We start from the raw sequence: 23,661 nt of genomic DNA, 5'->3' as shown, positions 1-23,661 counted from the left end.
AATGATGTCTAATTGACAATGATAAACAAAGACACCACACCTTTAGGGAGAATAGAACAAGCCAAAGATGGGGAAGATGAAGTCAGATTAGAGGTGTACACGGACAACTGTACCTTATTCTTAGGTCAGTCTGGACATTAAGTGTCCCTGCAAGAAAGGGTTCAGTGCCAGTCTAAAGTTCTACTCAAGGAGAAATTTTCCCTGTCCAATGTTGGGGTTAAAGCCACATAAAGAATGGTATTTTCATAATATACTTGGACCCTTCACGACAGTGGACAGTATAGGATTCTAGGTTTTAGGGTGGAAAGTAGTGGCAATTTCCAGTGGATGATTTCTATTTTCTCTCTGTAATTTCTCATACCAAAATAACAAATGACTTTTCTGTTCTTAAATCCAATGGACACCTTGCTGTTCTTGTCTTCTTTAATCTCTTAGCACCACATGACATTGTAAACTGCTTCCTGTTTCTTTACATGCTCTTGTCTCTCAGCTTCTCTGACTTGTCACTCTGCTAGATATTTTGCTGGACTTTTTCATTTCTTCAAAAATGATGTGCCAATTAAAACCACAATGAGATACCGATACATACACTAGAATGGCTAAAATTAAAAAGATGAACACAATACAGTGTTGGTGAGGATAGGGAGCAGCTGGAACTTTCAGACTACTGGGGAGAACGTAAAAGAGCACAGCCACTTGGAAAAGTTTGGCAGCTTCTTAGAATTAAAACGTTCATGTTCCATACGACTTAGCAATTCTACTCAGGTATTTACCCAAAAAGAAACTGGTCTATAAAATGACTTGTGCTTGAAAACTCATAATATCTTTATTCATAATAGCCAAAAACTGAAGAAGAAAAAAAAGTCATCAACACATGAATAAAAAAACCAATCATGGTACATCCATACAATGGAATACTACCCAGCAATCAAAAGAAATACGTAAACCGCTGATATCTGACGTACGTAACGACATGGATGAATCTCAAAAACATTACATTGAGCAAAAGAAGCAATACACAAAAGAGTATTATTAGACTTACATGAAATTCTAGAACAGGCAAAACTAATCTATAGTGACAGAAAGCAAATCAGTGGTTGCTTGGGGCCAAGGATTCAGCAAAGGGCATATGAGGAGACTTTGTGGGGGGATGTATATGATCAGTTTTGTGCTGGTAAATGCTTAACAACCAGCTCTCTGAAAAATAACATGTTTATTATAAGTTTTACTGATATAAAAATGTACAGTACGTAATTTACAAATAATAAAATATAGAATAAACTTCACTGTAAACACCATACAGCCAATTAATACTCACAGAATGTTTTCCTTGGTTTTTGCCAGACTCTTACATGCCTAAGCTACCTATAATTCCAATTCAATCAAGTTTCCACAAATGAAGTTGCATCCTAATTCCTAATTCTTCTCCCAATAAATTTATTTTCATTGCATCTGATATGTGACATACTGTTAAACTCTTTCTCGTTCTCTTGCAAAGTACATTTATTAAGCTTCAGCTCTATGTATATTGGAACCTAACTTGTTCATCAAAAGCATGAACGATTTATTTGCTAAACCAGATAATAGTTTTTAAATACAGGAAGATTATATCTTCAAATAGCCTCAATTTTTTGTGCTATTCATAAAGCAACAGCTACAGACATGGCACTTTTAAATTTAATCTACATTATAAACATTTTATCTTTCACTTACTTATGTCTAGACAATCCACTAAAAAATAAGTCAAGCCCTGACTTACAGTGTTTATCAAGTTTACCATGGTGTAAATACTCTCACCATGGCCAATTTCAAGCCACCAACATGATATCATTGAACAAATACCAATATATAGTATTTCTTTCATTCAAATAAAACACATGTAAATAACCCCAAGATCATAGATAGTATTAAACATACTACGTAACTAGGAAGTGTTAAGTTTTGAGAATGTTTTGCTTTTAATATAATTTATTTAATTAAGATCACACAATATAATTTTTAACTAATGGCTGTATCTAATAATTAGTATCCAAAACTCCTAAAAACGAAATGATCACAGAAGTGGCAAGCCAGATCCAGCACAACACTAGATATTTTCTGTATCATGATTAGTGTGTTGGTTACAGGGGTATATACATTTGTCAAAATCATGGAAATGTTTACTTAAAAGGAGTGCACTTTGTTGTATATAAATTATACTTCAATAGAGATGATTTAAAAGAAAACAATTGGTATCCCTTAGAGTTCTGTGTCAGGCCTCCTTTCCACTCCACTTGTACTCCCTGGGCCAGTTTATCTCCTCCCATTGTTTCAATTAATATCCATATCTTCATAGCTCCCGATTGTGTATCTCTTAAGTTTCTCTCTCTCCTGACTGCCACTTTCATATAATCAATCTTCACTTGGATGTTACAAAGACATTCCAAACTCAGTACATCTAAAACCGTACTCCACATCTAATGTTACCCAACTGTTCTCCCTCCTGGCTCCCCATTTCAGAAAACAGTACTTCCATCCCCTGAGGTGCACAAGCCAAAAATCAATATGAAACTTAAATCTCCCCACCTCACTCTAACTCCACACCTCTAATCAATCAACATCTGTCAATTCTACCCCTAAATATCTCACGTTCATCTGTCTCTAAGTCCCTACCTCTCACTGCTCCAGCTCAGATCACAGCTCACTCTCACCTGGATTACCCCAAAAGCCTCCTAATGACCTCTCACTGTTTATTTTTGGCCCCTCAAATCATCCTGCAAACTATGTAGACAGTTTTTTTTATATATGCAATTCTGACTTTGTAATATAGCTTACGAGAGCCTGCATGATTGGGCCCTGATTATGTCTCTTACATATTTCTTTGACATTTACTCTCCAAGCTCACTGAATTTTACCCTCCAACCTCACTAAAATTTTTTCACTTCCTCTACACGAAGTCCTTTCTCCTCCTTTTCTCTAGCTATTTCCTACTCATCATTCAGATATCAGCTGATGCATCCATCCTTAGGGAAGTCTTCCCTGACCCCTTAGGTTTGGGTTAGATGCCCCACCTGTATAATCCATAGCTCTTATCATACCATAATATTGCCTAGGTAATATTCTGTCTCCCCTGCCAGACCGAAGCCTCCTTTAGGTCAGGGACCATTTTTCTGTGCTTGTTGTTGCAACACTAGCTCCTAGCAAGGTGCTTGGAAAACAGCAGCTTATCATGGAATATTTATTGAATGAGTCTTATTAATACTCCAGACTGAAAGGGTTTTGTCAGGTTTTTCACTGTTAACCCTTGTCCTTGTCTCATGCACATCAAATTTCAGGCCTTGTCGCCTCAAACATTACTGTAAATTCCTTGATGGTTTTAAGGTTCTGTTTTAAATTTATTTAAAAACCCACATAGGCTTCATATAGCACTAAGCATCATTCACTAAATACCTGATCAATTATGTGGATTCCTATTATTTCCAAAACCCAAACTCTTCAAGTAGACAATGAAGACCTTATCAACAAAATATGTAGCATGTTTCAAACATTTCTTCTAAAACACAGATTTTGTGTTGTTTTTCAGCCTATTTTCAAATAGTTTCCCTCCTCACTCACCCCTAGTTCACCCCTTCTCTTCCCTCCTCCCCTCTCCCCACCTCTGCCCTGTGCTTACTCTTGCCACTATCTTGAATATCTTCATCTCTTGCGATTAATTTCTATCTCCAAAGGACGACTTCAGTTCTTGACTTTTTCCTGCTTTATGTTCCTTGTTTTAGGGATATTTTTCAATTCTCTTTCTATTCTAGGAACAGCAGTAGGTGCTGAGAAAACAAAATTAAGTAACAGACTCTACCATGTAAGAGCTTCCATGCTGCTGGGTTGGGGTGGCTGGTATTTAAATACATAGTTTTAATACAGCGTGATAAGGTACAAGGTGCTGAGGGGAGCAGTGAGAAGGGAACCCCCTGTGACTGAGCATGGGAAGTAGAGGAATCGAAGAAGTCATTAAGAAAATTATATCTTCTTTCTCTAGATTCCTATAATAGAATAACATGTCACAGTCATTCCAGCACTTTCTGCGGCTAACATTTGTGGAGCACACCCATTAACTCATTTAACTCTCATTACAACTCTATGAGGTAGAATGATAAGATACTATTATGCTTAGCATTTTAAGGCTGAAATAATAGACTTAGAGACACTGAGTCAATACTCATGCTCTTCACCACCGCCGCAAAGCATCAATCGCCAGTGGATGACCTAAAATAAACTTGGAGCAAGGGAAGGTGGGTCCCAATTCCAAGTGGCAGTCTTTGCTTACCTGTAGATATAAATATGGTTGATTAAACTGTGACTGCATTTGGTGGCCACTGCAAGAAATTATGCAAAGTAAAAAATTCTCCTTTGGATAAACTAGAGTATTCCAGGAAACCCACTTGACATGCTGACACAACTTTAGAGCATTCATTTATCCAACAAATATTTACACATGTCACATGAATCCTAGGACAGCACCAGGCACACGATAAATTGTTTGCATTTTTTTTCTCATATATTTGGGCCAAGGACAGTCTATACATCAAGCTTTAGGGGCAGAAATGAAATCCACAGCTGCTAACCCTCCACTCCAATATGTTCACACAGCAGACCTAGATTTTTTTCTCTCTTGTTGTACATTTATTTGTTTTGCTTGAATTGGGGTTGAGCATGTGTTTATTTAATGAGCGAAAGTCTCTCAGGAAGAAGAATGAATACCACAACAACTGCTCCTGTAGGAAATAAGCTAAATATGAGAATCCACAATCACTTTTCCCATTTTTATCAGGAAAAGTCTCTCTCTCTTGCATTTCTCAGTGTAGACACTGAAGCAGTCAGGCCAGCTCACTGACTCCCTCATTCTCTGTGCACACCAGCCAAGCAAGGCTAGTGTCCAATTGCCCTTCTGATGCTTCTCTTGCTGTTTGCATGAAAGAAAAGCTTGAAATAAAATTTACTCTTTGCTCTCAGCAAGAACTAATACTTATCAAATGCCCTGGTCAAACACAATAAAATCATACTGTGTAAGGAAATTGCTTTTGTAATTGATTTACTAGTTTTCATAGAGGAAAAAGCATTTCAGTAGCATTTTCATTAAATTGCTTGTCTACAACAAGCAAAAAATATCTAGTTTTCAGTTTTTAAAGACCCAGTATCTCTATAGTTTGGATTTAAAAAAAAAAGTAATAGAATGAGGAAAAATGCTAAGCCTAATGGCACACTGTATAGTAAATAAAAGACGTAGATGTGTCCTTCGTTGTAGAAAAGTATAGAATTAGAGATTATTTATAGGGAACACAATGCTTTTGTTTTTGCTGTCTTAGGTTGGAAGACAGAAAAATACAGTGAGAAAGGAGTAGTCTGGCTTTGTTTATAATTTAAAAATGCCTTAACCCACTCCCCTGAGCCTCAAAGGAGAGTCCAGAAGGCAAAGAACAAACTCAACTGCTCAGATTCTGCTCCCCAGGACTCTGCATGTCACTCGAGGCCCCACGATGAGTCCATAAGTGTCAACAAAAAGCTTGTATCACTTAAAATACACTTGGTTCAAAAGAGATCAAGGTAATGAACTACATCCAAGTTTCCTGTTGGTAAAATCACTTGACATAAAACCAAACCACTGAGCCTTTGGCTAACAATCTGTGTTTAGTCATTTCCATATTAAATTGTAAGCGCCATAAGGACAAGGTGTGTGTGTGTGCAGCTGTGTCCCCAGGGCCACGCACAAAATGTGGCTCATGATTGATATATGCCTTTTAAATAAATAAATGAATTTTAATTTCCTGCTGAATCAAATAACAACTGTCTTTGAATGGAGGTCAAAACAATATCTTTCACCATTAATTTCTCAAGGTAGAAATCTTCCCAAGCTCCCTTGATCTCCTATTTTTAGGGTGCATCAAAGGAACAGAAAGAGATGTGGGAGCCAGGGCAGAAAAATGAGAGTAACAGAAGGAAAGCTATAGGAAATGGAAAAATCACTTGGCACAATCAGATCAAAAGGTTGGGCTTCAAATTCCAAGTGGCAGTCTTTGCTTACCTCTAAATATAAATACTGTTGATTAAACTGTGACTACATTTGGTGGGCACTGCAAGAAACTAGGCAAAGTAAAAAATTTCCCTTTGGACAAACTAGAATATTCCAGGAAACCCACTTGACGTGCTGACACAACTTGAGAGTCTTCATTTATTCAACAAATATTTAGAGCCCTGCTATTTGCTAAGCACTGTGCTAGGTGCTGTGGAATCAACAGCGAACCTGCAATGCACGTCTGAGATTTTTTTGAAGGTCTGGGATAAATTTAAGAATCTGATATATAGAACATCCCCTTAGGAAAAAAAAAAAAAGGCACATTCAAACATGTACATGTTTTGCCTAGAATTTCAGGGGAGTTGTAGATCCCCCAAAGCCACTTCACATACCCAAAGTATATATATGTAGCAATCCTACCAATTCCATTGCCCTCTGCCCTAGCAGTAATCTAACGTGCTGCTGTATTTTGTCTCTTTGCATTTAAGTTAAATTCAGGTTATGTTCTAGACAGAAGCCTTTCGATTAGAACAGGTTACAAAAGGAGGCTCATGAAGGCAGGGCAAGATGGCAGGTGATCTCAGTCCCTTCCCAATCTCAGAGAGCTTCCTGAAGCAGCTCATAGAAATTAAGTATATCATTTTAATATAGTTTTTAGAAACGTTCCCTAACTTGATTAATCAACCTGGAGCACTTTCTATCTCAAAGGTTTTACTCATTTGAAACACTTTTGCATTTTCAATATGTAGATAACAAGCCAGGTATGAGGAAGAATCTCTAGGAAAAATCAAGCCGAGGTGTTCAATTCCACATAGAAAATGCTAGGTTGACGTTTAAAATACTTGTTTGCACAAAGGACACTTTGGGGTTTTTTTTAAATTAATTATCCTGCTCTCACTTGCTTTATGTATTATAATTCATGGATTACTGGAATTCATAATTGAATAATATGTAGATGTCACCTAGAGGTGCTAAACCAATTCTCCTACTTGGAATTGCCTGTCTAAGTAAGAATGACACTAACTTTAGCATTTTCTCTCTGGTTAGAGACACTATAGATTTGCAGTCGCCTCCATGTAATATAAATCAATAAAGAATAATTTTCCAGGCAGTAAATCAATTGTCAGTTCACAGACCCTAATACCTCTGTGCAGGATTTATTGAAAAAATGAATGGCAGTCTTGTTAGGAGATGTACAACATGCTTTATACGGACATAATAGTGTAAACCCCAGACTATTACATTCACTACAGTGAGGAATCCAACAGGAATAACTCTTTCTTTTCCATGAAACACACACTCAAACGGATTTTCTAATGACAAAATGAAAAAAACTTAAAAGACAATAGAATAGATAACATATCTCTGGAGCGGGAGAGTGTGTCAGTCTTAGGGACATCATAACCCCTTTGCTGGGACTTTCTGCACTTTGGGTGTGGTGGCCCTGAAAAATTAATATTCTAAGTCTTTGCCATCCAATAGGCTATCCACTAGCCACATGGGGTTTTTGAGTTCTTGTGATATGGCTAGTCCAAATTGAGATGTGCCCTAAGCGTAAAATAAATGTTGGATTTCAAAGACTTGTCCCAAAAAAAACCCATAAAATATCTCATTACTAATTTTTATATTAGTTACATGTTAAAATGGTAATAATTTTGCTATATTAGGTTAAATAAAACATACTAATAAAATTAATTTTGTACTGTTTCTTATCTTTTTTATGTGGTTACTAGACAATTTAAAAGTACATATGTAGTTCACACACTATTTCTATTGTACAGAAGTCTTCTACACAGTAAAGTGGCTCAGGTCACTGACGGAAAAATTATATCATGGTCGGCCAACAATGAACCAGCAAATCCTCAGAGAAGCAGATAGTTAAGTAAGGGAACAACAAAATGAGGCTCCACTTTTTAGAAGAGAACAATATGTGGATCCTCTGAAGAAGTGGAGAGATGACAATGGTTGGATGTTGATGGGGTGGGAAGGGAGGTCCCCAGAGGTCATATGGTAAATATTAAAGTGCTTGGCAAATGAAACTAGAGAACCTGAAAGCAGAGAAATGCCAGACCCGCTCATGGCTACATAACCAGATTTGAGCTAATGAGAGGTATAGGAAAGAAAAAGCCAAGAGAAGTTTTATTAATGCCCTACGAGGACATATGTTTGTTAGTGTCAAAAGTTAGCATTGGTTCAATAGTTAGAAGCAGTCTCATTCATTATTAGATGCCCAGAATCTTGCACAAGGCCTGACTCTGGAAAACACTCAATAAATACTTGCTAAATGAATAAAATGATTAAATAGAAAAAAAAAAAAAAAACCAATGCACTTAAAGTATGATTTAATGCAAAAAAAAACCCAGTATATTAATTTTTCTACCGCACTAAACTAGAAATACCCATGGAGTAGAGTGGAAAAATTGGAATTCTAGACAATGAAGAAGGAATTACTGAGAAAAGGTGGATAAAGATGGAGAGATTTTGAGACATAAGAGTAAGGAAAAATTAAAATGCATAGTAGCATTAGTGAATCCTAATCAAGGGAAGGTAAACAAGGACTATAAAATGTGAAGAGTGATAGGGTCTAGGCCAATTTCTACCATTCTGTGGCTGGGTGAGGTAATCATAGCTTTTTTAACCTCAAATTTTGAATTTGTATAAGGAAATTTTGGAATTAATTCTAAAATTCCAGTAGTCTGTAATATCGATATGAGGGAAATCAAAGGATGCAACCAATCATTCCCAAATCCTCAGGGAGTCCTTTAATAGATTCAACATCAAGGAGGAAATGCACGTAAACGTCAGTGCTTCTCACCCAGGGGTGATTTTGTTCCCCCTGGGACGTTTGGCAATAGGTCTGGAGATGTATTTGGTTGTCACTACTAGAGAATGCTACTGGTATCTAGTGGGTAAGACCAGAAATGCTGCTAAACATCCTACAGTGTACAAGACAGCATCCCAAACAAAGAATTACCTGGCGCAAAATGTCAGTAGTGCCATGTTGAGAAACTCTGATCTAGAATAATACAGAAACAGTATTTACAGAAGCCAATGAGGGTGGGACAAGAAAATACCAGAAATTTCAAAGTGCTGCACTGGTAGGACAAAACAGCTTGTATAAGTCTTAGGCTTAAAAAAAAAATGAAATAACACCTAAATTCATCATTCACCCCTGGTTCTACCCTCTCAATATCACTTCAGAAGTTTTGCTAGAATTCCTCTTAAGAAATCATCATCTCTAAGAAAACGAGGAAAATAATTCAAATTTATACAGGAGATGTACGCACGTTTTATGCAGAGGAAGTAAAAATTATGCTTTATTCTATTATGAATAAAAAGACTTGCCATAAATTTAGACTGGGTTCATTTCTTTATGCTTAATAAAGCCTGCACACAAGCACCTGAAGAGAAAGTAGAAAAACGTACCCATTAAAATATTTACCCTTCCAAGTAACCTAAAGTGGTAAGAAATACAGGCTTAATTATCCTCTCAGATTTTCACTGGCACATGAATTTGTAGTCCTACTATACTTGAAAAATATCAAATTTAAATCTACTGCTTTAAAAGTACCTTCCTTTGGGCTGCAAACTATAATCAAGTATTCTATACCACCATGAGTTTTAGTACATTAATGTGATATAAAATATGCTTTAAAGATACATTTATGATTTATAATAATTGCGACTTTCAGAAACTAATAGCCAGAAGCATTTGACTTTTACCTTCAAATATCTTCACTCAAATCCAGTTAAAATGCTGTCCAAATCAGCATAAGAGCTTCTATATAGTAAGATATTAGAAACAATCATCATTTTTTTAAAAGAACTCTGCTATTATGTTAATGCTTTATGTTTTACTCTTCCCAGGTAACATATTTTTTTTTGATAGGAATCTATTAATATTCTTCAATAGAATTCTAGTGGTGATATTTTCAGGGAACCAAAGCTGGAAAGCATATAAGTATATGAGTGGTTGGGAGAGGGAAGTGAAGGATAGGCAGAGTTTTTGGAATATCTCACCAGATAAGTTTCCTGAGGCTGCTACAACCAAGTACTACAAACTATGTGGCTTAAAACAACAGAAATTTATTCTTTCACAGTATGGAAACTAAAAGTCTGAAACCAAGGTGTCAGCAGGGTTGGCTCCTTCTGGAAGCTCTCAGGAACACTCAGGAACCCCATGCCTCTATCCTAGCTTCCAGTGGTTGCCGGAAATCCTCGGCACTCCTTGGCTTGTAGCAGTATTTAACCAAGTATCTGCTCATCTTTACATAGCCTTCTCTGTCTCTACCTCCTCTGTGCCTGTGTTTCTCTATGTGTCCTCTCCTCTTACAAGGGCAACGGTCATCGGATTTAGGGCCCACCCTAATTCCAGGATGATTTTATCTCTAGATCCTTAACTGATTATAGCTGCAAAGACCCTATTTCCAAACAAGGCCACATTTTGAGGTTCTGAGTGGACATGAATTTTGGGAGGACACTATTCAACCCACTATACTCACCATACCTTATTTGTAGTCAACTATTTTGTTTAAATAAAGGTCTGATTCTGTGTCTCCCTGTCTCATTTTCCATATGGCACCAAGCCTGAAATTATATATAGATAACCCTTCCCAAGGACCCATTGTCTCATCTATAAAATGGCATTGGCATCAATAGATGTCAATGAAAGAATCCAAACTGAATTGGAATAAAGTGGTCAATGTACCAGTTTGGGCTTTTTCAAAAATTACCTGGGAACATTAGATAAGTGATTTAAGCTCTTAATGTCTGTGTTATCAGGAAGACAAAATGAATTAACCATGACAGAATGTACTTGGAGTTTGATCGTAGTTCTTCCACCATATAGCTATTTGACCTTGGACAAATTACCCAACTTACTTTAATTTAGATCCTTATTTGTAAAACTAGAATAATGTAGTGCTGATTTTACTGATAAAATGAAAATCCTGTATATGAATATGCCTACCACAACAGATCCAGTGGTTACCCAGGTGACAAATTTTGTTTGGCCAGCACAAAGAACTTTATTTGAATTTAAATGACTTTAAGCAGAAAAGGCATTCTCCAATTTGCCATAGGCACCACTTTCCACTGCCTTACACTGAGTTTATCTGTCCTGGGAAGCCCTTGAGTTTGTTACTACAAGGTAGATACATAGCAAATATTCAATAAATGACAATGATATCAGAAGCTACCTGCCCCAGTACTGAACATCCAACTCAGCAACAGGGAATTCACCATCTACAGAGAGAGCTAATTACATTTTTTAAAATAACTCTATTTTCTGACAAATTCTTTCTTCTATTTCTGTAAGTTTTATTCACTGACCTTAGTTTTTACTCCTAAGACAATATTAAATAAATCTAATCCTACATCCACTCAACTGTCTTTCATTTACATGAATGCATCTATTGTGACTCCTTAATACATGAGATCATTTCTATGACAGCATTCAAAGGCGTAACTGTAAATTACAATTAGTACACATCATTGAACCATTCATCTCACTGCTGTCGAAAAATTGCCCAAGAAAATTTTCATGCCATGAGATGATTATATTTCAAACTTATAAACCATCAGCCCTCCTGTAGTTTTTTGACTTTGTGAGATATGATGGGAAAACCCCAATTAATCATTCCCAACGTCATAGGAAAAAGGACAGAAATATACCCTTGTGTGAATTTAACAAGGGCTCTCCTTTATCCACTTTTCTTGGGCCCAAGGATCATAGAATCAAATTAATGGCCAATTTTCCTTCTCATAAAAATAATTTTTCACCTAGTCTTAACCTTCAGATTTACCAGTAGGATGTAGTAAGCTTTCCCCCCACCCCTTCACCCCAGGCCACCTTTCCAGCTCCAGAAGCCCCACAGAAAAGCTTGAAGTTTGAAGATACATTGAAAATGCTAACTTGAAACTATTGACCAATGGTCATATGTCAGGAGTCTGGAGAATATGACAGGGGATCTCAGTCAGCTCTGGTATTCCTGGTGTTTAGAATGCATGGGAAAGAAATACCAGTCACCTTGGACAGCAACTTCTCATGCGAAGGCTATAACTGCAAAGTGACGAGATATCAATATAGTCAGCTCTCTGCAATGGCTATAGGAATTCTATCGGGTCTGGAATGCTGAGATACTTACTTATCTTGCTAACGGCAAAATAAACTACTGTCACCAAGCCCTTGATATTTAGGTCTTGTAGAAGCTAATTCTCTTTAAAGATATGGCAATCCAAAGTGCCCTATACATTAACTATTGGTGATAGGAAAGATGAGGATGACACTGCTAGTAATTTCCAAAGCATGTCAGGTTTATATTTCTCTTCTATCCCCCCATTCTAACCTGATGCTAAACTTACCCAAATAATCCTTTGATTAATGAAATAGTTGTATTCAAAGTCTTCTAAAGAAAAAGTGTATGAAGTTAGTTGGATTATCCTAATACATCAATTACAAATTTAGAAAACAGATTCTGCTATGGCCAAAAGGTTTTTTAAATTAGTTTTCATAACAAAAACTACACATGCATTGTATACAAATATAGCAAAGCAGTGGAAAAAAGGATAAAAATCACTAGTAGTCAACCTAACCATCAGAGATAACAGGTGGTGATTTTGGATTTTGCATTGTACTTTTCAGACAACCAAAGACTTATAATGATGGAAAGCAAGACGATTATCGACTTCGTATGGTATGACTATGGTTTTATTCAACCCAGCATTTTCCATCATCATTCTATCCAACTAAATATTCTGCCATCAGGTCAGCCTTAAGAATTTCTCTTATACTGGTGAATTGAATACACTCTCAAAACTTCCTGTTCCTTGTTACCATTTAATTCCTCATATATTGAGAATGGCTAGTAAAATTAGCCTACATAATAACCACATTTTATTATATGTAATAATTAAATCCATATAACTCAGACTTAAAATTCCTCATGTTTAAGCAATCCAGTTCAATAAAAATGAATTTGGTCCAACTTGATGTTTGATACTCAATACATTTATTTAGTTTTTAAGAACGAGAGATCCTTATTAGGCAAATTAGGCAAATATAATCAAATGTATTTCAAGAGATTTTAAAACACTACAATAATAAATGCGTATTCATAGTAACATTTCTTAAAGAAACAAAAAAAGAAAGATATATGTAACCAAAATTATTCCTCACTTCCAGTGTGCTGATGACCTGTGAAAGTGACAAAGGGTGAAATTAAAGAATTAAAACAAATGACTAAAGAAAACCTGGTAATTGTAGTTAAGAAGTTATAGGCTTTTAGAAAATTACATGTCTTACAGTTCAGTCCAAAATTCAAAGAGAAGATGAATCAAACTAAAATGATATTAAAAAGTACTTAAGAAATATCAACACTGAATAAGAGATGGTAGAATAATCAAGAGAGTGGGCCCCATAATCAAGAGAGTGGGCCCCAGCGGCAAGGTAGCAGGATAAGACTGGAAAAGGTGGATCAAAGGTGCAAGTTGGGGTGTCTCCTGTAACGGGCATGACCTCTGAATATGAAGAACAATCCTACTCAAAGGAGTTGAAAACTTATGTCCACACAAAAACTGCACATGGATGTTTATAGCAGCTTTATTCAAAACTCGGAAGCAACCAATATGTCCTTCAGTAGGTGAAATAAACTGTGGTACATCCACACAACAGATTATTATTCAGAGCTAAAAATCCATATTTTTAATTAAATAAATCCTAAAGCAATCATTAAAATAACAAAGCAAAGAATCATAGCTAATAAATCAACAAAGGAGACAAGAGGGAATCAGAAATACTACCCAATTATTACAAAGAAAGCAGAGGAAAAAAGAAAGAAAGAACAGGTGGGACAATAGCAATATGGTAGATTTAAACTTTATCAACAATCCTATAAAATATAAATGTTCTAAACACTCCAATAAAAAGGCAAATTTTGTCAGACTGGATAAAAAAGCAAAACCCAATTATGTGCTTCCTATAGGAAATGCACTTCAAATAGAAAGACACCAACAGGTTAAAAGCAATGATGCAAACAGATATACCATAGCAACACTAACCAAAATAAAGCTGGAGTGACTCTGTCATATTGGACAAAATTGAGACCAGAGAAAAGAATATTATCTGGGCGAAAGAAGTTTACTTCAAAAGATAACGAGGTGAATTCACCAGGAAGACCTGATGTGCTAAATAATTTTGCACTTAAGAAGAGAGTGTCAAGACACATTTCAAAAAAAAAAAAAAAACTAAGTTGCAAGGAGAAATAGGTAAATCCACAATTATGGTTGGAGATTTCAATATTCTCTTTAAATAATTAACAGAACAAATACACAGAAAATCAATTAGGATATAGGAGACTTAAAAAACACTACAACCAATTTGACCTAATTGATTATAGAACACTCCACCCAGCTAGAGAAGAAAACACATTCTTTCCAACTACACACAAAACACTTACCTTTATGTGTGTTACATTTTGCATCATAAAACATTATACATTTAAAATTATTCAAGTCATACAAAATATGCTCCATGACCATAATATTAACTAGAAATCAATAAGAGAAAGATCTCTGGAAAAATCCTCAAATATTTGGAAACTAAATAACATACTTCTAAATATCCCATGAGTCAAAGAACAAATCAACATTGAAATGTGAAAGTATTCTTAAGTGAATGAAAATAAAAACACAGCACGTAAAAATTTCCAGGATTGCTCTACCGCAGTACTGATGAGAAATTCTAAAGCACTAAAAAACAAAGGTCTCAAGTCAAAGACCTCAGATTTCACCTTAAAATACAAGAAAAAGAAGAGCAAATGAAACCCAAAGTAAGAAGAATAAAGGAAATAATAAAAATTAGTGCAGACATCAAGAAAATAGAAAATAGAAAAAATTCAATGAAATTAAAACTTGGCTTTTTGGAATCAATAATATTGATAAACATCTAATGAGACAAATGCAGTAAAAAAGAAAGACACAGATTAATAGTATCAGAATTGAAAGGGGGGATATTACTATAGACTCTATGGATATTAAAAGAATAATAAGGCAATTTACAAAAGAAAAGAAAACATTTAAATTGGATTACATCAAATTTAAAATTTTTTACTGCAAATAATACCATCAAAAAAGTGAAGAAACCCACAGAATGGGAGAAAACAATCGAAAATTATGTATCTGATAAGGAACCTGTCAACAATAAAAACAACAATAAAAATACAAAAACCCAATTAAAAAATGGGGAAACAATTTGAATAGTTATTTCTGCAAAGAAGCTATACAGATGGCCAATACACACATAAAAAGACACTCAACAATATTAGTCACTAGGGAAATGCAAATAAAACTACAACGAGACACCATTTCACACCCACTAACAACAGACAATATATTACACATGTTGGTGAGGATGTGGAAAAATTAGAACCATCATACACTGCTTGTGGGAACGTAAAGTGGTACAGCCACTGTGGAAAACAGTTTGGCAGCTCCTCAAAAAGTTAAATATAGAGTTAAAATACAATCCAGTAACCCCACTCCTAGATACAAACTCAAAAGAAATGAAAACACATGTCCACACAAAAATTTGTACATGAGTGTCCATAGCAGCATTATTCATAACAGTCAAAAAGTGGAAATAATCCAAACATCCATTAAATGATGAATAGATAAATAAAATATGGTATTTCCAGACAACAGAATATTATTTGGCCATAAAAAGCAATTAAGTACTTACACATGCAACAACATGAAAATAGTATTCTAAGTAAAATAAATCGGTCTAAAAATAGCACATATTATTCCATTTATATGAAATGTCCAGAATAGGTAAGTCTATAGAGACAGAAAGCAGATGAGTGGTTGCCTAGTGCAGTCAGGGAGAGGAGAATAAGGAGTAACAGCTAATAGGTATGAAGTTTCTTTTAGGGCAAACAAAACTGTTCTAAAATTAGAAGGGTGGTATATTCATGGGGTGGTTTGAAAACCCCATGAATATACTAAAATCATTGAATAGTACCTGTTAAGTGGGAGAATGGTATGGTATGTAAATTATATCTCAATGAAGCTGTTAAAGAAATATTATGAACAACTTTATGGCAATAAATGTGACACCTTAGATGAAATGGGCAAATTCCTTGAAAGACACAAACTAACAAAGCTCACTCAAGAAGAAATAGATGACTTCAATAACCCTATATCTATTAAAGAAATTTAATCTACAGTTAAAAATCTACCCAGAAAGTAAACATCAGTCACAGACAGCTTCTCTGATGAATAGTACCAAGCAATTAAGGAACAATACAAATTCCACACAAAACTTTCCAAAAATTAAGAAGGAATACTTCCTAACTCACATTATAAGGCTAGGATTCCCCTGATACCAAAATCTGGCACACATTACAAGAAAAGGAAATTACAGATCAATATATCTCTCATGATCATAGCAACAAAAATCCTCAGCACAATACGAGCATATCAAATCCCACAAAACATAAAAAGACAAATACACACAACCAAATGCAATAGTGTTTCAATGTTCACAAATCAAGCAATGTAATCTATGATATTAACAGTATAAAGAAGAAAAAAACACATGACCTTTTCAGAAAAACCTTATGCAGAAAAGTCATTTGACAAAATCCATCATCCATTCCTAATAAAAACTCTCCTAACCAGGAATAAAGGGCGCTTCCTCCAAGTATTAAAGAGCAACTATAAACAAACTGCAGCTAACATTATACTTAATGGTAAAAGACCAAACGCTCTCCTCTTCAGATGAGGAAAAGACAAGGATGTCCACTTACTGTATTCAACACTCCACTAGAGGTTGTAGGCAGTGCAATCAGAAAAGGAAAAGAAATAAAAGTATCAAGATTAGAAAGGAACAAGTAAAACTCTTTATTCACAGCCAACATGATTGTCTATGTAGAAAATCCAATGGAATCGATAAATAGCTACTAGAACTAACAAATGAGTTTACTAAGGTGCAGGATAAAAGATCAATATGTAAAAATCAATTGTCTTTCTATATTCTATCAACAAATAATAAGAATTTGACATTTTAAAAAACAATTAAAAATAAACATTTTAAAAAACACCATTTACCATTACCATTTTTTTAAAAAATGAGTCTATGTGTAGTTTATTTTATGTCAATTATACCTTAATAAAGCTGTTTTTAAAAATTAAACAAAAGCAAAGAGAAAAAAAGTTCTTACGGAAACTTAATTTAACAAGAAGTATTATAATCAACATCTGGGAATAAGCTAGTATTAGATTAAAATACAATAATAATTTTTTTTAATTGATGAGAATGTTGAAAGGTTATAGTTCATTTATATTTATTTTAAAGATCACTCTATCAGAAAAATCTGCTTCATACAACTATATTAAATCCAACTATATTAATAAAAGACTCATTTTTTTAAAAAGATCAACATCTGTTGTACAACAATTATAATATTGTACTCTTGGCTTCTGATTATTAGCATATATTTTATAAATTTCATAGTAGTTTGGAAATACAATTTTAGTTTAGGTTCTTTATTTTTAAGATTTATTGATTATTTTGTACCAGAGGAAATCTGAAGTATAAGCACCTAACATTTTATAATATGTATTATACTTTAAATAGCACAAATAATTCAATTTATGTGTTTAAAACCATCATTTAATGTAAACTAAGCACAAACAAATTTTACCCTCTCACCACATTTCTATATTTTATGTGGACAGAGAAATGGTTATATAGCACATAGGAAAGATTCCCAAAGGTAAAATATAGCTCTCTGATAAATTGTCAGGTATTTAATATGTATATTTATGTGAAATATTTTAAGCTAGAGGCTATAATATATATTCAGCCATAGAAAATGTATTCTCTGCCCTCAAGGAGTTTATGATCTAATAAAGGAGATAAGATTAACACATAATAGTATAATCACTGATAGGAGAACAGATAAAAACTAGTAATGTAATTAAGTGGCAACGAGTCATCTCAATGAGTTCAGCGGAGCCTAAGTGGTTTGGGATGGTTTCCAGATGATGATGAGGTGGAAGCTTATCACACCCTACCATAATTGCCTATTTACTTGTCAGATTCCCCATTATAATACAAGCTTCTTAAAAAGAAAGACCCTGTCGTGTGATGAGTTGAGTACTAAAGACATAGGCGCCTAGTTCAATGCCTGCACATAGCACACACTCGAAAAACAGTTGATCAATATTGCATAAATAACGGAATAAACTTTAAAGGATTTAGCCATGTAGGATTTGAAAACACAAATACGACAATTCAATTGTTGGCAGAGCTAGTAGTATTAAGCAAAAGCACATGGTTAAAAAAGCAAGAGTGATTCAGCAACAGTGGGCAGGCCAATGTAACTGGAGGGTAAGATGCATGCAGAACAGTCAGATGTGATAGAATTTGAGTGGTTAGTACAATCCCAATTGAGACTGAAGGTAATAACACCAATTAGGGCACTGAAAATAATGCACATATGAGCCAAAGAAGACCTTAAGCCAGGGTACAGACTCCATGGAAAAGGAAACTAGTTATAACCCAACATCCGTTAGAAAGGATGAACTGTGCTCACTTCAGCAGTCCATACTAAAATTGGAATGATGCAGAGAAGATTAGCACGGCCCTTACGCAAGGATGACATGTAAATTCACGAAGTGGTCCATACTGTGTAAAAAAAAAAAAAAAAGAACTGCCAGCATGTGTTGACTGACATGAGAAGGAGCCTAAAGAAGTGTGGAAAGTCAGGGATGACCAAGCCTTCAAGTTTCAGTAACAGGAAATACAGTGGTGCCTTTCATCATGGGATGGGGGATTAATTTTAATAAGAAAATTGTAAGTTATGTTTTACCATTATATTTAATTTTTCTTTTCCTACAGAAGATCTGTCCTGAGCTAACATCTGTTGCCAATCTTCCTCTTTTTTGTATGTGAGCCACCGCCACAGTATGGCCACTGACAGACAAGTGGTGTAGGTCCACACCCGGAACCGAACCCAGGCTGCTGAAGTGGAGCGCGCTAAACTTAACCACTAGGCCACCGGGCTGGCCTAAATTTTTGCACAAGAAATCAAAATTCTTGCAAATTAGACAAGAAATTTCAAAGAAAAGTGTGAAATTTTAAGACAGACCATTGGAGAGATCAGAATTAGATAAATCTTCTCACAGAAAACATAAATCAGAGTTTTTGGCTGAATCTAGAAGAGCAGATCTGAGCTCTAGTAAATAACTGGAAAGAAGAGAAGAAGACCAATGGGAGAAGAAGGAAGACACTCAGGATGTTGCAGCATTTAGGAGGCTGGAGAGCGGTCTGAAGACAGGGTTTGATAAAAGTGCAAATACTACCAGAAGGTTAAGGAGAAGGATTTGACCACCATGGAAGACAGCGGTTACCTCTGAGGATATAATTCAGGGGTGAACATCAGGTTCTTAGTTATAAAGGAGAAAAAATAGTGAAGAATTTGATGGAACATAATATGTACACAGTACTGTCTCAAGAAGGGCAAATATAAAAGAAAATTTTAGCACTTGGTGATAACAGCAGAATAAAATGAGGAATTTTGTGTATGTGTGTGTAAGCCCAGGAGGGGGAAGGAAGTGGCAGAGGGGTGGGAACTGGTGTATATTTTAAACAGAAAAAAATATACTAATAAGCAGAATTGAAGAGGAAAATAATCTAATTAGCAAATTGCATAACCAGATGTTGGCCTTTTTTTAAAGAAGTTCCTCAACAGTTCTTTAGAACTGCTCTGTCCAAAATGGTAGCCACCAACCACATTTGGTTATTTAAATTTAAGTTAATTAACTTAAATCAAGAATTCAGTTCCTCATTTCAAGTGCTCCATAGCCACACATGGCTAGTGGCTACCATAATGGACAATGCAACTTCAGAATATTTCCCTGATCTCAGAAATTTCTATTGGACAGCACTGCCCTAGACCATGGCCTTTTGAAAGTATGTAAATTAACTACTAATTTTCCTGAAATGTGTTGGTATTATAATAGAATACTGTATTCATCCTCTTTGGTCCTTCTCTTCCAGAGTAAACACAAGCTCATACGTTGACACACACACAGCATTTTACCATGAAAGACATAAATCAAAAACAGAATCCAACTTGCACAGAGCCATAAGCATTGATTACAAATCCCTAGAAATACTACATAACTGGCGAATGTCTTCTTTTTCAGTTGTTTTTCCTGACACATCACTACATCAAGCATTTTCAATAAACACATTTCACACATGGGTTTCACAGATGGGCAGACTGAGGCCTAACATGAGGAACAGTAATCGGAAATAGTTATGAGGAATGTCAGTTGCTCCAGTGTGTTTCTTTCTCTGAGGATTCTCTTTTCAACAGCCAGAGCTCAGTCTGCTCCCTTCCCATGTACTTCCAGAGATAGTATTTCCCTTGATCTCTCTGACAGGCGTCAAAAACCTCTCCCAGGCTATATCAAATGCTGGCTGAGAAATCAACCATGGACCAGACACCACCTACTAGACATGCACTATATATGTAGGTGGATATTTCATCTGACACAATTATCCACCACACTATTATGGCATACGAGTGCACCTGAATATCCAGTTTTATACTGCTTTTCTGCCAAGAAGCCAAATAAAAACTCTTCAAAAAGCATCTTCTTCAGTTCACCTCTCTATTCACTACAAATGTCATTACTGATATTTATTTGCATGTGCTTAATAATGTCACATTCATAAATGCATCCAGAGTGAACTACAGCAACTCAAAAAATAGACCTGAATAATAGGACATACATTTTGAAGGGATAGGAAGGATGATAAACATGGCAGAACAACTAAGAATAATTCCACTTTCCCAACTTCCCACGGTGGAAGACTGGAGTTTTCTGGCACACGACTCCCAGTGAAGTTCTGTATAGCATTTTAGGAACTTGCGAGGATAAAGATAATCAACAGTACTCGACAAATTTGAATTATACTGCTTGATGATTTTTCTTAGACTTTCTCCTTTCTGTCCACTGTGTTAGCATTACTGCACCCAGCCAGATAAAATATATGTGCAGCTACTAACAAAAGGGAACAGGCTCCATGACTCACTGGAATTATTATCTGATTGAGCAAGACTGTTCCCACAAACCTCTGTCCAAGGATTCACACGATTACCCTCCTAAAATTCTTAAGTGCTTCCCAAGCTCCTGCTTCCTTCATTCAAGAATCACATGAAATTCAACATCCTCCAGAAAGTCTTTGTTTCAGTCAGTGGGTTTGGCAAATTCATTTTCTTCACCCCTATCCCCCACTTTGTCATTTCCATTCAGATCACAACTCAAATATCATCTCCACAATGAGGTCCTGCTTGGCCATATCATGTGTCATCAACTGTCACTAGCTTAATTTCCATCATAGCACTTACCACCTGGGGAAGTTACCTTTATATAGATTTATAATATGTTTGTTTCTTGTATGTTTCCCTAAAAAGAATTTGAGCTTCATGAGAGCAAGGCTTTGCCTGTGTTGCTTCCACACTATCCTGGCACATTACAAGTAGTCAAACATTTACTGAACGTAATCCAACTGAGCCTCTAGACCTCAATTCCAGTGCACAGTTAATTCAGGGGAGAGAGGTACATATTAAACGACACCAAGAGGAAACAATCAACCAGATCAAGAACGTGGGAGATTATACATAATAACTGACTTGAACTCTTCAAAAAGTCACTGTTAACGGCGAAAACAAAGTAGAGGGATAATTCTAGATTAAATTAAATTCTAGATTAAAAGAGACCAAGCATAAAAGCATGAAAGCAAAATGATTTGCATGAATCTTGATTGGATCCTCATATGGGGAAAATAAAACACTACAAAAAGACGTTCTTGAGAAAAATACAGATATTTGAGGAGGATTTAGATACTCAACGATTTATGGAATTAGTGCTATTTTCTTAAAAACGATAATGACATTGTGGTGATTTAGGCAAATGTCCTTATTCTTAAGAGATCCGTGCTAAATTATTAATGGGTGAAATTTTTTAATATCTGCAACTGAAACTTTCAAATGGGATGGCAAAACAATGGGTGTGTGTGTAGACAGAGAGAAAGGGCAAGTATAGATGGTAAATCTTAAAGGATTTATATGAGTGTTCAATATACTTGTTTTTTGACTTATTATTATGAAAATTTTCAAAGTTGGGAAAAATAGCATTTGAAAAAATGACTAGCTAGACAAAACGTAGCAAATTCCTTTTGATTCTAGCCTACCTAATACCAAATGCTTAATACCCACTATTCCTCCAATTTTTCACTATAAGAATGTTTATTTACACTTATTTAATAATCTAAGCCATCTGTTTGCTGACTGTTCCCTAGTTGTATGTCCTTTATACCATTTTTTTCAATGATAATCTTTTATAGAATAAGAGCCCAGATTCAGGGATCATGCCAATCCATTCATTTCTAATGTTCATACTAGAGAGCCAAACGCAGAAAGATAATTAATAAATCATTTGGAGGAAGAAACATATTCAGATCAACTGCCCATTTAGGTAAGTCACAGATCCTGAGCATCTAGATAGAGATTTTGAAACCAGTCCCAGGAGAGCTGGCCATGAAAGGGAAAGTAGCTAACATTGTAAAATGAAGTAAGTCTGGTTCAGTTTCCAAATGCTTACATTGCAACTTTTGCCAAACCTACCTCAAATACCATGGTCACTGCAAAGAGCATCTGGCAGGGCCCAAAATGGTGTACTCAAACTAATGAATTCCTCCTTTCCTTTGACTTTCCAGATTGCCCACTAGAATGGAAGCTGCAAGAGAACAAGAGTTTGATTACTTGTTCACGCTGCTGTATTATCAGTGCCCAAAAAGAGCGCCTAGAACTTATTAGATACCCAATAAATACTTGTTGAATGAATGAATGAATTGAATTCCGTAGGACAATGGTTCTCCAACTTGAGCATACATCAGAATCACCTGGAGCACTTGCTAAAACATAAGATTGCTGGACCTCACTCCCAGAATTTCTGATTCTGTACTACTGGGGTGGCCCAAAATATGCATTTCTAACAAGCTACTACATAATGCTAATGCTACTGGCCTGGGGCCACATTTTGAAAATCACTGCTGTAGGAAATATCTCTTTTAACTTTTCCCTTGCTTCAGCTAGCTGCTGCTTCAGAAACAAACACTGCAGTCCTTTTGTATAAGATACTTAATGAACCTCATTGTTTATTTGACAAATAATCTTCTTATGGTATTATAGAAACATTTAAGCTTGAGTTTAGATTACTCAAAATTTAGACACTTTCCCATCAATCAAGCCAAATATTTACCATAGGTATTTTTCTCCCTGCCAGGGGAAGCTAGAATTGCATATTAGCAGCTCAGCATACTACTCCTTCAGCTCATATTTGTGCATTTGGAAGAAGGCTGGGAAAATATACACTGTCTCTTTGTAGCATGATTGCTCTGTGAAGCATGTCTGCCCCCAGAGAAATCAGGTGCCGCGTGCACTGCAGAAATTTATGTTCAAGAAAGTCTGTTTATGAGAGGCGAATGTGTAACCCAAATTTATCTCCCAGTGACAACTTCAGAATCTGAAAATTTCCAA

At 35.6% G+C, this 23,661-nt stretch overlaps 1 long non-coding RNA gene and 1 other non-coding gene across 3 annotated transcripts in view; one reads left to right on the top strand and one right to left on the bottom strand.

Moving 5' to 3' along the window:
• LOC131408595 (uncharacterized) overlaps window positions 1–22,882 on the bottom strand; it is a 161,017-nt gene extending 138,135 nt beyond the window's left edge. For both annotated transcript variants that reach the window (XR_009220794.1, XR_009220793.1), the window contains exon 1: window positions 22,747–22,882. This is a non-coding gene — a long non-coding RNA (uncharacterized LOC131408595). The remainder of the gene's footprint in view (window positions 1–22,746) is intronic.
• On the top strand, window positions 18,637–18,739 carry LOC131410493 (U6 spliceosomal RNA). Its single transcript, XR_009221265.1, has one exon. It is a non-coding gene; the product is annotated as a U6 spliceosomal RNA (small nuclear RNA).
• Window positions 22,883–23,661: the final 779 nt, after the last annotated feature.

This window comes from Diceros bicornis, chromosome 1 (genome assembly GCF_020826845.1).
Source record: "Diceros bicornis minor isolate mBicDic1 chromosome 1, mDicBic1.mat.cur, whole genome shotgun sequence".
Classification (NCBI taxonomy): domain Eukaryota; kingdom Metazoa; phylum Chordata; class Mammalia; order Perissodactyla; family Rhinocerotidae; genus Diceros; species Diceros bicornis.
This window is presented reverse-complemented; position numbering and strand designations above follow the sequence as displayed.